The following is a 14,846-nucleotide window of genomic DNA, read 5'->3' as shown; positions in this document are numbered from 1 at the left end:
TCTCTTCCATATGGCTGTTCCTGAGTTGTATCTTTTATAATAAACCACAACTAGCAACTACAGTGCCCTCCTGAGTTCTATGAGCTGTTCTAGCCAACCATCAAACCTGAGGAAGGGGTTCTGAGGAGAGGATCATGGGATCCCCCATGATCAGCTGACCGGGATCGTCTAACACCACGGGATTCAAGGCCTTCATTCCACCCTCAGCCAGAAAGCTAATGGGCCCTGGGGCTTCTCTTGGTATAGTTAACACTTTCTCCCTGCCTGTATACTTTCTCCTTGAATACCACAGACCCCGGAAATATTTGACAACCTCTTAAAGTTGTTACAATAGGCTGGGCTTTTCTTGTTACTTTGGACATTCAGTAAAGAGCTAAGTGGAAGAGAAGGTCTTGAATTCGAATTCATATTGCCATCTTCTGAAACCGAGATAAACTTTCCAGTCAGGTAATAAATACCAGAAACACTGAGGGAGGGTGCACAGGACCTCAGAGATGAGCCCATAAAAATACATTTTGTTCCACTGTTTAAGAAAAGTTAAAGTACCATCTCTAAATAGATCAAAGTCTCCCTAAAACTATCATGGTCTCCAGGGGTATCTGGGTGGCTCATGTGGTTGAGTGCCCGACTCTTGGTTTCAGCTCAAGTCATGATCTCACGGTTTGTGGGTTCGAGCCCTGGGTCGGGCTTTGTGCTGACAGTGAGGAGCCTGCTTGGGATTCTCTCTCTCTCCCTCTCTCTCTGCCCCTCCCCCCCCAAAATAAATAAATAAACTTAAAAAAATAACTATCATGGCCTCCAAAAGTGCTTATTCATTAAGAGAATAGCAACTGAGTTTAAAAGTAGTATTTTCATAATAGTTTATGACTAAATTATGTCACACAGCAAAACAACTAATAAGCTAGCATTGAAACATCTGGTTTGTATGAGTTTATTAGAACTGTACATTTGTTTTTTGTTCTGTTTTTTAATGTTAATTTATTTATTTTTGAGAGAGAGAGAAAGCACAAGCAGGGGAGGAGCAGAGAGAGGGAGAGGGAGACACAGAATCCCAAGCAGGCTCCAGGCTCCGAGCTGTCAGCTCAGAGCCTGACATGGGGCTCGAACTCACACACCAGGAGATCATGACCTAAGCTGAAGTTGGAGGCTCAATCGGCTGAGCCACCCAGATGCCCCAGAACTGTACATTTTGAAAAAGATGTAAGAACACAGAGAACTGCAGTCTTAAATTATATTTGATGATGATGATGATGGTGGTGAGGATGTCAATGGTAAAAATAATAACAATAAGAATTATCATTTTTAAAGAAATTTCTCACTCTTTTGCTTCAAGGCCACATATCCAGTGAACTAGAAGTTTTTACCAAAGTAGCATGGCATGCTGGTTGAAGCATATGCTTTGGACGAAGTCTCTAAGAATCGAGTTCGTCAATCGGGTTTTGTCACGTAATAGTTGTATGACCCTTACCAACCTTTCCAAGACTCTGAATTATCATTTGTGAAATTCAGATAATGCTATTATCTATATCCCAGGATTATCCCAGGCATAAATTAGGTGGTTTTACAATGTACGTAGAATTGGCCTGTGAAAAGATTGTTATAAATCTAGGCAGGGAATGTCATTTGGTCCCCAACCACCTTTCCTCCATTTGACATTATATGAGACCAATAGTTCATCATTTGATTTGTACCTCCATTTATGTTTTTATGGAAAGAGGAAAACTAAAAGTTGTTTATTCCAAGTTTTAAAGGTATTTATGATCTGCTGATGGGCTTTCCAGAGTGGAGATATTTCAAGGTGCACGCTCTGGGTTTAGATACATGTCATGTTTAGAAACATTGAAAGTTAAAGGACCAAACGCAAGAGGAAAAGATTCACTGATATTTTTTTTCTTTAAAATTATAAGGTCTAATCAACTTGTAAGCAAAAAAATAAATAAATAAAATAAACCCTTTGAAAATTTTAATGCATTTGCATAAATGAATAAATCCAAATGGTAAATAAACCTGCTACTGCATCTCATTAAGTCATAATAACCAAAATTACATGAAATAAGAAGGGCTGGAAGTAATTCAGAGGGTTACTAACATTCTTTTTGCAGTGCAATTCTTCAAGATTTAGAGAGTCCCTTGACATTTACTAACATCAACACATGTAGGAGGATGAAAATACAAAGTGGATGAGGACACTGAGTAGAAAATATTCATTTAATTAACGAGAAATGCAGCCAAATCAGTGGGTTGTACTAAACATTTCCGATTTTATGGAGTGATGTCCCAAAAATGGTGACATAGGAGACCCCAACCTCCATCCCTTCACAAAGAATTAGACAGCAATCCATGAACAGAAACAGCTCTGGAAGAGTTCTGAGTGCACTTAAGAAATTTTAGCAACACAGTGGAACAAAAAACCTGGGAATAACTGCACAAGAAGCATCCTGATACTCTAGCACGATTTCCCCAGCTCAACATCCTTAATTTAATAACGTCTGCAAAAATCCTTTTAGTCACGTAAAGTAACATAGTCACACGGTTCAGGGATTGGAGGTGGTTCTTTCACTAAGGCAACCCGTGTGTGTTTTGGGAGCAGGGACAGGGTGAGAAGGAGACTTTTAAATGTGTATGTTTCAAATTTCGTATCAGGTGCATATATTCCCTGATGAAAAATAAGTACAACCTCGGGGCGCCTGGGTGGCTCAGTCGGTTAAGCGTCCGACTTCAGCTCAGGTCACGATCTCGCGGTCCGTGAGTTCGAGCCCCGCGTCGGGCTCTGGGCTGATGGCTCAGAGCCTGGAGCCTGCTTCTGATTCTGTGTCTCCCTCTCTCTCTGCCCCTCCCCCGTTCATGCTCTGTCTCACTCTGTCTCAAAAATAAATAAATAAAAATGTTTTAAAAAAAAATAAGTACAACCTCACCACGTGCTCAAAGTCAACATCAACAGTGATAAGTCAGATTGACAGTATATCCCCTTGATATGATGTGCCCTTGAATGGCACTTGACCTCTGTTGTCTTCCTTTCCGAAACACATTTCTCCCAGTCTACTCATGAGGAAAACATCAGACTCATCCCAGTTAAGGAGCATACTACAAAATACCTGACCAGTGCTCCTCGAAATTATCTAATGACTATCAAGGTCATCAAGAACGTGGAAAATCTGATGAAATTGTCACACCCAAGCCTAAGGAGAAATGTCACACACCCTACACTTTGAGAGTCATATGGTGTCCTGGAACAGGAAAAAAAAAAAAAAAAAGACGTTAAGAAAAAACTGAAGAAATCTGAACAAAGTATGGATTTTAATAATAATGTACCAATATTGGCTCCATAATTGTGACAAATGTACCATACTAATGTAAGATGTTAATAATAGAGGAATCTTGGTATGGGGTCTAAGTGAACTCTCTGTACGATCTTTGCAATAATTCTGTAAATCTAGAACTATTCTAAAACACAGCAAATTCTTTAACATAATTTCATAGTTTATATATTAACAAAACATATACATTTAAAAATAAAAACACCAGCAATCTCACACAATGTTATTGAAATCACTACTATCCACGCAGTGTATTTCTCCAAACAATAGTATCAACATTATTTATAAAAATCAAGACAAAACAAACAAAAACCAGAAATAAGACCAGTTACTTTTCCTATTGGCCAAACAACTCGTTTGTGAAATAAATCTGCCATTAGAGAGAATTCAGGCTACAATGAGATTAGTGATCTTTATTTTTGTTTATTTTTGATTTTTTAGTGTTTATTTTTGAGAGAGACAGAGCATGAGCTGGGGAAGGGCAGAGAGAGAGTTGGGGGGGGGGAAGGGAGGAGAGACACAGAATCTGAACCAGGCTCCAGGCTCTGAGCTGTCCGCACAGAGCCCGACACGGGGCTCGAACCCACGAACTGTGAGATCATGACCTGAGCTGAAGTCAGATGCTTAACCAACTGACTGAGCCACCCAGGCGCCCCTAGACTAGTGATCTTTATATAAAGAGAATGTGGGGGGCGCCTGGGTGGCTCAGTCAGTTGAGCGTCCAACTTCAGCCAGGTCACGATCTCACGGTCCGTGAGTTCGAGCCCCGCGTCAGGCTCTGGGCTGACGGCTCAGAGCCTGGAGCCTGCTTCGGATTCTGTGTCTCCCCTCTCTCTGCTCCTCCCCTGCTCATGCTCTGTGTCTCTCTGTCTCTCAATAATAAATAAAAAACGTTAAAAAATTTAAAAAAAACCCCACAACTCTATGTAAATCTTTTTTTTTTTTTTTTTTTTTTTTTTTGCTTTGCTGAGAAGAGGCTATTTAGGAAGGTGAGGCATACATACATTCCCCTGAAAGAAGAAGCATGGAATGAGAAAGACTTGACCGGTTGAGGGACTACTGATCAGGGAAATCTGGGCATAGAAGCTTAGGCAGTGGTTAGGAGACCCAGCAAGCTCACCATCTTTCTCTCCAACCTGATCCTTCCTCTAGTGTTTTCTCTTCCCTCCCTCCTTCCCTCCCTCCCTTCCTTCCATTTCTTTCTTTCCTTTTTTCTTTTTGAAAGAGCGAGAGGAAGGAAGGGAGGGAGGGGTAGAGAGAGAGGGAGACACAGAATCCGAAGCAGGCTCCAGGCTCTGAGCTGTCAGCATAGAGCCTGATGTGGGGCTCGAACTCATGAACTGTGAGATCATGACCTGAGCTGAATTCAGTCGGTTGCTTAACCGACTGAGTCACACAGGCACCCCTCAGTTTTGACTGTTCACGTGTCCCAGACTGAGCTGGATTGCTGGGTTGTACCTGTTGTTAAGTGTAATTATTAACCATTCCTCTTTGCACTCTCAAAAGTATCCAGTTTTGGATAATAAATTATATGATCATTCTGTTTTTTTAAAAAATTTATTTAGATTCAAGTTAGTTAATATACAGTGTAGTCTTGGCTTTAGGAGTAGAACCCAGTGATTCATCTCTCACATATGACACTCAGTGCTCATCCCAAAAAGTGCCCTCCTTAATGCCCATCACCCATTTAGCCCATCCCTCCCACTCACCTCCCCTCCAGCAGCTCTCAATGTGTTCTGGGTATTTAAGAGTCTCTTATGGTTTGCCTCCCTCTGTTTTTTTTTAAATCTTTTTTTCCCCTTCTTTTCCCCTCTGTTCATCTGTTGAGTTTCTCAAATTACATATCATATGATACATGAAATCATATGATATGTCTTTCTCTGACTGACTTATTTCACGTAGCATAATTCCCTCTAGTTCCATCCACGTAGTTGCAAATGGCAAGCATTCTTTTTGATTGCCAAGTAATACTCCATTGTATAGATATACCACATCTTCTTTATCCATTCATCCGTCGACGGAGATTTGGGCTCTTTCCATAATTTGGCTATTGTTGATAGTGTTGCTATAAACACTGGGGGTACGTGTGTCCCTTCCAATCAGCATTTTTTGCATCCTTTGGATAAATTCCTAGTAGTGTAATTGCTAGGTCATAGACTAGTTCTATTTTTAATTTTTTGAAGAACCTCCATACTTTTCCAGAGTGGCTGCACCAGTTTGCATTCCCACCAACAGTACAGGAGGGTTCCCCTTTCTCTACATCCTCACCAATATCTGTTGTTTCCCGTGTTGTTAACTTTAGCCATTCTTTTTAAAAAAATTTTTTTAACGTTTATTTATTTTTGAGAGAGAGAGAGAGAGAGACCGAGCATGATCAGGGGAGGGGCAGAGAGAGAGGAGACACAGAATCTGAAGCAGACTCCAGGCTCCCAGCTGTCAGCACGGTGCCCGATGTGGGGCTCCAACTCACAAGTGGTTAGATCATGAACTGAGCTGAACTTGAACACTTAAGGAACTGAGCCACCCAGGTGCCCCAACTTTAGCCGTTCTGATGGGTGTGATCACCCTATGTTTAACCCCTTAGTTGCACAAAAACCTTAGCATCATATTGATCTGAGACCATTTTTTTTGCTTTATCACTCCTAATGTCCCTTTAATGATGGTCCTATAGATTTCGACTTGATCCATCTCTCTGTTGTCTGCCTAGTCTTCCTGTCTCCCATTGCCCTTGATCAAGCACCATGCCTGTTCTTATATTGCGAGATTTACTGTACTACCTTCCTGACTGGTTTCCTGCCTCCAATTCCCATATCCTTCTCCCATTTCAATCCATTCACAGCACTCTACCTTTTGATTTAAAAAAAAAAAATCTTGGGGCGCCTGGGTGGCTTAGTCAGTTAAGTGTCTGACTTCGGCTCGAGTCACGATCTCACGGTTTGTGAGTTCAAGTCCCATGTCAGGCTCTCTGCTGTTAGTTCAGAGACTGGAGCCCACTTTGGATCTTCTGTCCCCTTCTCTCTCTGTCCCTCCCCTGCTTGCTCTCTCTCTCTCAAAAAAAAAAAAAAAAAAAAAAACAGAAACAAAAACAAAAACAAAAAACAAACTTAAAATCTGATGTCAGCTCTGTACTTAAAAGCTTTCTACGATTCCACATTGGTTTCACAATATAAGGTCTACACCAAGGCATAGTATACAGGGCCCTTGTTTTCCAGTTTCCACTTGGTTCGGTAACTTCAAGTCTCTTCGCTTCCCACATTCATCCGCCTACATCCTCTCCACTCTACTCCTAATTCTGTCCTCCATCTTTCAGCCACACCAGACTCCTTCCAGTTCACTCAGCCCCATACTTCTGTTGCTACGGTGCCTTCACATGCTTCCTGACACCATTTTCCCCAGCTATTCAACTCATATAGCATTAGAATCTCGACTTGGACTTCATTTCCTTCAGGAAGCCTTCCTTCATCCTCCAAGTCTAGGTTAGATGACCTACCTCCGGGCTCCCATAACACCCTTACCTCTCCCATTATAGTATTTACACCATACTATCCTTATTTTACTCACAAGGAATTAGCAACTTGAACGTGTTAGATAAATTGTCCAAGCTCACAAAACTGGTAAGGGACTAAGGCAGCATTGAGACTGAAATCTGCTTTGCTCCAAAATACCATACCAAACAGCCTTTAATTTCATCCCTCAAAATATACTCATGGGTGCCAAAAAGTTGTTTGACATAATTGAATAATTTTATAAATGCATATTTAGTGCTAACAGGCCAAGAAAAGCATATATGGGACTCCAGGTAATTAATTGCCTTTTGAAAAAAAGTTTATTGATTTATTTTGAGAGAGAGAGAGAGAGAGAGAGAGAGAGCAAGCATGAGAGGGGAGGTGCAGAGAGAGGGGAAACAAGCAGCCTCTGCACTATCAGCACAAAGCCAGATGTGGGGCTCAAACTCACGAACCATGAGATCATGACCTGAGTCGAAATCGAGAGTCAGATGTTTAACCACCTGAGCCACCCAGGTACCCCATTAATTGCCTTTTTCCCCCAAGTACTCAGGGACCATCAGGAACAGAGGTCTTTTATCAATCCTTGGTAGCCCTAGACTATAGGTCTAGAGGAGTAATGAGTAGAAGATACACAGACTGGGTTTCAGAGTGGAGATAGCTAAAACCTCTTTCACTGTGAGTAGCTCTTGTCATTTGTTCTTTGGCTTTAATGAGATTATGAGCTATCACATGTGGAAATATGTCTCTTGGGTAACAATATGAGAAGTAGACTTTTCAATCCCTTCTTTTTCTGGCTTCCTGGTGCACCTCACCACAAATCAATAGATTCAGATCCCTCTTGTGACTCATGTGAAAGGACCAGGACTCCATGCGCAATGGAGATGTGGCCACATATATACAGGTGTCATGGGCTAGGGGAGATCCGTGAAGAAGACGAGATGGTGACATAGGACAACAGGATCCCTGAGATTAAGCACATTTCAACACCCTTTGGAAGGAGCCAGAAAAGTGGTCTGCACGCAGTGGGAAGACATGGGTGTAGGATGTTGCCTCCTCTACCCTCTCCCTCTGTGCAATATTACACTTTGTGGCAGCTGGAAGACACAGGGAAAACAATTCAAGTAGCAGTCTGCCACGATTGCTTGCAATCTGAGCCAACTCACAAAGGCAACCAAAATAATGAGTTCTGTTAGCTCCCAGTCCAAAATTCCTTCCATTCAGCGATGACAACAAGCAGGACAGGAAACGCAAGAATTCTCTCCACCCCCACCCCAAAACTCTCATCTCTTCTTTGTCTACTTTCTAGTATAGTTTCATTAAGAAACTACTTTGATAAAAAATTCTCAATGTATTTACACTTGCTGTGACCGTGGCGGTAAGAGGGAAAAAAAAAAAAAAAACAGCAGATGTCCAAATGCTCTAGATAAGTGTTCTAGTGTCATTATGAATGGCCTGGGCTTCTTTTTAATGTGTGGCTTCTGAGTTGGTACATGAGGAGTGGGGCCCAAGACTCTAACAAACTCCCAGATGATGCCGGTCCCAGGATCACACTTTGAATGATGAGAATCTAGGGCACTCTGGCTCAGTGTGTCACTTTTATCTACCACCCGAGACTTTCCATCTATGATCTTGAGTTCCATGTTCTCTTTTGACACTCTCCCAACTCATCCTAATGTTCTCTGAAAGCTAGTGCTTACAAAAGCATACATACTTCAGCACAGGATTACAGATTACCTCACTTACATGCGTTTTTTCTTCTAATAACAAAATTGGTATCACAAGGATGGGTTCTCAAAACAGGGGCGTATGGGAAGAAGGTTATTATTTATTTGGGTCCTCTGTTCCATTCAGTAAAAGTCTAGTTCTTGGCTTTCTTCGTTCTTTGGATCACATGCAAAAAAAAAAAAAAAAAAAAATCACAGAGCATGATTGTCTCAGGAAAATCAGACTTCTTATATGGCTGGTGCCTCCTCTCAGACAGTTCTAAGAAACCAGGTAGAAGCTGAATGTTTATTTATGACTTAGCCTCAGAAGTTACGTAGCATCACGTCTGCCATATTGTATCAGTCAAAGCAGTCACAGGCTAACCCAAACTCAAGAAGGTGAAGGGACCGACTCCATCGATTGATGGAGGAGAGCCTTGTGGATTATACAGTCAGAGGGAACTGATGGCACTCATCTTTAAGATAAATTACCCCAAGAGCAATGTGGCAAAAATGAATGAAGTCTGTCATAACTGTTGCGTTAAAGTTCTCTAGGGGCCCCTTTACAACATGTTAAAGCTTGGGGACAAGGAAAGAATTACTGGAAGGTTTAGTAAAGGAATGGGACATGAGAAAGGAAATGCATCTCTCTAATGGCCACAAAGAAGTGAACATGTAAGAGAGGACATAGAGAGGGACGAAATTCTAGGAATATCAGAGGTCACAAACATGTCAGCATCACCATTAACAAAACAGCTTGAAATAGGATCTGTGATAGATGTTACCCTTTACTGATTGTAAGACCAGGGACTGAAGTAAAACGGATTGTCCACCTTTACAGTGAGTGATAGATGAATTTGATCTCAGACCTCTGTTTTTTTCCAACTTAGTCCTCTTTGAACCATGTAACTCTCTTTATTCAACTGAGATGTTGGTATGCTTACGCATCAGAAAAGGAAACCATAAGGCAATCACAGAAGCCTGGCATTATTGATTATTTATTTTTGTCAAGCTCTATGTCTCTGCTGGCAATTATTTCCGGTAAGCTAAGTTTATTATTTCTGGTTTTCTCACATAGAAACTTGTTTACATAAGGGATGCCATATACCATATTTTGTGCATTGTCTTCTTTGTAAATACTGTCATGGGAAAACTGACTTGTATAAAGGAAGACTTATAGATGTTAAGATGACATTTATCATAATTGTTGAATTCTCAGCATGCTCTAGGTATTTCATAGGACACGTATATGCTGCTTTTTAAAGAGTCAAACGTGCATTAAAACCACAATACATTCACCCAGTGCAGTGGCCCAATGACTTCAAGATTGCTTGTTCTTGAATAAATGAACACATAAATACCTAAATACATCTCATGACTACTGCTGCTACTCGAAACTCCTTATTTAGGAGTTATTAATAATGTTCAAAGAGCTTCTTATACGTATCTGATTCTGAGACCAATTGTGGGAACTAGAATCTGCTTTGCTCCAGCCCATTAAATGGCTATGAGAGTCCTAGGAATTTAGGTGTGAAGGACATGTAAAATGCCCAGACACGAGTAGCAGCGCCTGGCTCCAGTCTTCATTCACTCAGATTATCTCTGGGCTTTTGCCTGTATCTCTGCAGCTTTTCAACTTCTTGGTTCTTGTACTCCAACTGTATCAACATCATGACATCCATGAGGAGCCATCAGGAACCCACTTCTCCGGCTTATTCATGTTGGCCTGCCTCTCCTGACCTCTGAATTTGCTTGGCCACTCTGCTTGGACTCAGAGATAGTCCGGAGTGAAAAGTCTCCCACCAACATCCCTGGCCGTGGGAAATCCACACTAGCTGAGTCATCCCATCAGCTGACCCAACAGAGGAGAGTAATTTAGCAGATACTGTTGCCATTTTAGAAACCATGAAACAAAGGTGCAACATGAGTAAGTAAAAGTTGAAATGGTGCCGGGGGTCTGTGCACTGTGGCTGGAATTTGATTCCTAGTCTATCATTCTTTCTGTTTCTCCAAGCAGCCTCACTAAATGAAACCTAAAACAGGAAATTACAGATTTCATAGTTTGGTAGGATTTATCGGAGAAAGTACAGGAAGATAACAGTAGAAGGAAGTCAAAAGCGGTCTAGAGCTGGAACCAAGGGAAAGAGAGAGAGGCTCAGCTAGAAACCTGGTCCGTTGAGAGATGGCCACAAATTCTGTCTTAAATGGGGACACCCAGTTAACACGTGCTAGAGTAAGGGTCCCAACCTCATTATGCCTACCTGTGAAGTTTGTGTTCTCTCTGCTGCACCAAGCTGGTGAAATGGGACCATTTCTCGGTCCAGTAGGACTGGATTCAGAGTACAGCACCAACTCCCAGTGGAAAAATGTATTGCCAGCGCACAGGCAGACCAATAAATACAAATACTTCGTACTGACCATTTGTCCAGGGTTATACTACATTTGGTGTCTCAATACTATTTTCACTCCTTTTCATGCTATTCCCTGAACATGGCTGGAGGCCTGGAAACCACAGTTCCTAGACTCTCTTGCCAGAAAGGTTCTAATTTAGAATCTACCAATGGGAGGACTTTGTGTAAGATTTAGAAGGCTGAAAAGAAAGAAAACCCCCTGACCCAACAATTGTCCTGTTAAGTAGGTATTTATCCAAAGGATACAAAAATGCTGATTCGAAAGGCTACATGCCCCCCAAAGGTTATAGAAGCACTATCAACAATGGTCAAATTGGGGCACATGGGTGGCTTAGTTGGTTAGGTGTCTGACTTCTGATGTCAGAGCTCGTGAGCCTGAGCCCCACGTTGGGCTCTATGCTGACAGCTCAGAGCCTGGAGCCTGCTTCGGATTCTGCGTCTCCCTCTCTCTTCGCCTCTCCCCCGCTTGTGCTCTGTCTCTCCCTCTCCCCCAAAAATAAATAAATAAATAAACATTAAAAAAATTTAACAATAGCCAATTTATGGAAAGAGCCCAAATGTCTGTTGACTCACGAATGGATAAAGAAGTGCTATATATGTACAACGGAATACTACTTAGCGATGAAAAAGAATGAAATCTTGCCATTTACAACAACGTAGATGGAACTAGAGGGTATTATACTAAGTGAAGTCAGTCAGTCAGAGAAAGACAAATATCCTATGATTTCACTCATATGTGGCATTTCAGAAACTCAACAGATGACCATAGAGGAAGGGAAGGAAAAGTAAGATAAAAACAGAGAGGGAGGCAAACCATAAGAGACTTTGAAGTACAGAGAACCAACTGAGGGCTGCTGGAGGGGCGTTGGGTGGGGGGATGGGCTAAATGGGTGATGGGCATTAAGGAGGGCACTTTTCGGGATGGGCACTGGGTGTTATATGTAAGTGATGAATCACTTCGTTCCGCTCCTGAAATCCATACCACACTGTATGTTAACTAACTTGAATTTGAATAAATAAATAAATAAATAAATAAACAAAGCCATTAATTACTCTTTTCCAACAGCAGTAGAGATCCATGGGGAGATGGAAGATGGGAAGATTTTTGCAGATCACCCACTTTGGTGTTCTAGGTCACTGAAATCACCAGGGGCTGCTACTTGTCCTGCCTGCACCTCCAGACACCTTGAAAGCCAGCAGCGGTCCTCCCTGACCTTCACCCCAAAACCTCCTCCCAAAGCTCTGTAAGCATCTAATTCCTAGCACTAAATCCCTAGGCTGGGGGCTGGGCCAAATGGGTGAAGAGGGTCAAAAGGTAAAAAGAAAAACAATCCATCCCTTCCCGATGAAATGCCTAGAGTGCTTTCGGTTTTCCTGACTAGGGTCTTGCTGATACAAAGACTCTGGTGGGCTTCTTAGGGTTTTGCACACTTTCTCGCTTTGACCATCCCATCCAGCCTATGACATCGGTGTGACTGTTTCCATGCGAGAGGTGAAGATATTGAAGCACAGAAGGCTTAACTGATTTGCCAAGGTCACACAACAGATGGATTCCTGAGCTTGGATTCAAATCTGGAGATTATACTCTTTGCTCCGATACAAGACTGCCCATGCGACTAAGAGCGTGGGTGTGAGCGGCCCAGGAGAGATTAGGGGAGCTCTGCAGGAATCCTCACGCCGTGCTGACTGCTCTCAAGCAGCAGAGGGGCAAAGCGTATCTTGATCACCCGAGGAGCATTTGAAAATTTACTTTTAAAACTTCCCTTCCCTCTCCACCAAGAGCATAGCAGAATCTCCCCCGGGGAGGTGATGGCAGGGAGTGGTTAAAGATCACAGATTTGGGGATGAGCTTTGATTTAAATGTTCTCCAGGCCGTTCGGATACAAAACTCTGGTTGAAAACCAAGGCTGGGGATCTACCGAGTGGCTCGCTTCGAGTCTGGTTCGGACACCGGGCGAGGGGAGGTTTTCTGGGAGGGAGAATCAGTGACCGGGTCTGAGAAAGGCGGATGGTGAAGGATTCTCCGCAGAACGTTTTCGGTAAATGTTTGTTGACATTTTATTTACCCTTGGAATAGTGTCTGGGAAGATATGCCTTTGTCTTCTTCCCAGGAAGCACCAAAATCGTCTACACATTGCCTAAGACAATGGTATCGCCTCGTATCCCTAAAACACTTTTGCTGACTCATTTATGCAACGCCTGTCTTATCAAACATTTATTTAGTCTGGAGTGTTTGCTGGGCATGGTGTTAGGATCTCAGGCTACGACAGTGAACGAAATAGATCGGCTCTCGGGAAGTTTTAGGTACTGTTTACACGCGGGGGTGGCAGGGGTTGGGCATGAGGGGGACCCGCAATGCACATGATTTGAATGGGAAAAGTATTAGTTCCAGCCTGATAAGGGAGTCTATATTTAGCCTGCCTATACATTTAATCCATCCCAAGAGCATGAATTTATTAAAACCGTTTATAGAACAGTTACTACGCGCATAGCGTTGCACTACATGCTGGAATCAGTCCCTGCCCTCAAAGAGTTCAGTCTGGGGTGAGGAAGAGTTGGATCTACTAAGACAAAAGGCGACACACGCTCTGATGCCTAACATACCCACCTCACCGGAGGGGTCAGGGACAGCTTGATCCGGGTCTTGAAGGATGAGGAGTTTTCGCCAGACTGAGGAACAAGGGAGTGCGTTCCAGAAGCGGGACGAGCCCGGGCACACTTACCGGGGGAGGCTTTGGATGGGGCTTTGTGCTTGAGGCTCGATCTCGATCTCGATCTGAGGCACAGTACAAGCATCGGAATTTGGAGAGCGTAACCTGGCCTAGGAGAACTCGATTGAGCGAGGACAAGCAACACGTGACCTTATCCTGAATGACAGAGGAGCCACTCCTGCAGCGGTGTCCACACCACCGCCTGACCTTGAGCGGGAGAGGTCTATACTGTCCCCAAGGCGACCTTCCAAAGAGTCTTTAATTTGATCACGATCCGGTTTCCTGCACCAGCCCTGGAATCAAGACTGTTCGGGACGCCTCCTTCGAAGGCTCCCTAATGAATTGATCAAAGTTCCTATCGTGTGTTTCCTATGGTGACATTTACAGATCTCACCCATAAATCAGATACTCACCATGGTTCTTCTTTAAGACTCGCTCTGCTATTTGCTCCTTTCCTGACAGGGAGTTTACACTGTCTTTCTTACCCACTTTCTCTTGCTGTGTGTTGAGAAAATGGGAGATCCCTGCAAGTCAAAGAACTCAGGAAACTTGGCTAACATTCCCCCTGCTGCTAAGCTCCTATATTCCTAATTAGATTTTCAAATGTGGTGGAAATGGCATCAGACTTTAAGTAAGACAGGTCTGGGTTCAAATATCAGACCTATTCACTACCTAACTGTGCAGCTTTGGGCAAATGAATACCCTAAGATCTTTGACCTTCAGTTTCTAACTTTGTATAGCAGGGTTAATAATACCTACTACGTGCAGTTATTGTGAGGGTTGAAAAATGAGAGAACATAGGTTACAGTGTGCTAACATAATTGGATTTGATTCCTAGTCCTTCCCCCTGCCCCATTTTGGTAACCAATAATTACTTTAGCTCTCTTTCCAGAAAAATGTCCTTCTTGGTAGCTAACCTCATCTCTTTGTTCTTAGGACAGGGGGCTGAAAACATTTTCCCTGTAGGGCCATATAGGAAATATTTTTTCTGTCACAACTTCTCCACCTGCTGTGATAGCAAGAAAGCAGCTATAGACAATACAGAAATGAATGGGCGTGGCTGTGGTCCAATAAAACTTTATTTACACACACAAAAAAAGTCTGCAGGGTTGTATTGGCCCGTGGCCACGGTTCTCAGATCCCTATCTTAGAACACAAAAGTATTGTAGATCCCTATCTTAGAACACAGTATTGT

The sequence above is a fragment of the Lynx rufus genome, unplaced genomic scaffold, assembly GCF_022079265.1.
Source record: "Lynx rufus isolate CCGP_SWC_20201006 ecotype Redwood Valley unplaced genomic scaffold, mLynRuf1.p SCAF_19, whole genome shotgun sequence".
Lineage (NCBI taxonomy): Eukaryota > Metazoa > Chordata > Mammalia > Carnivora > Felidae > Lynx > Lynx rufus.
This window is presented reverse-complemented; position numbering follows the sequence as displayed.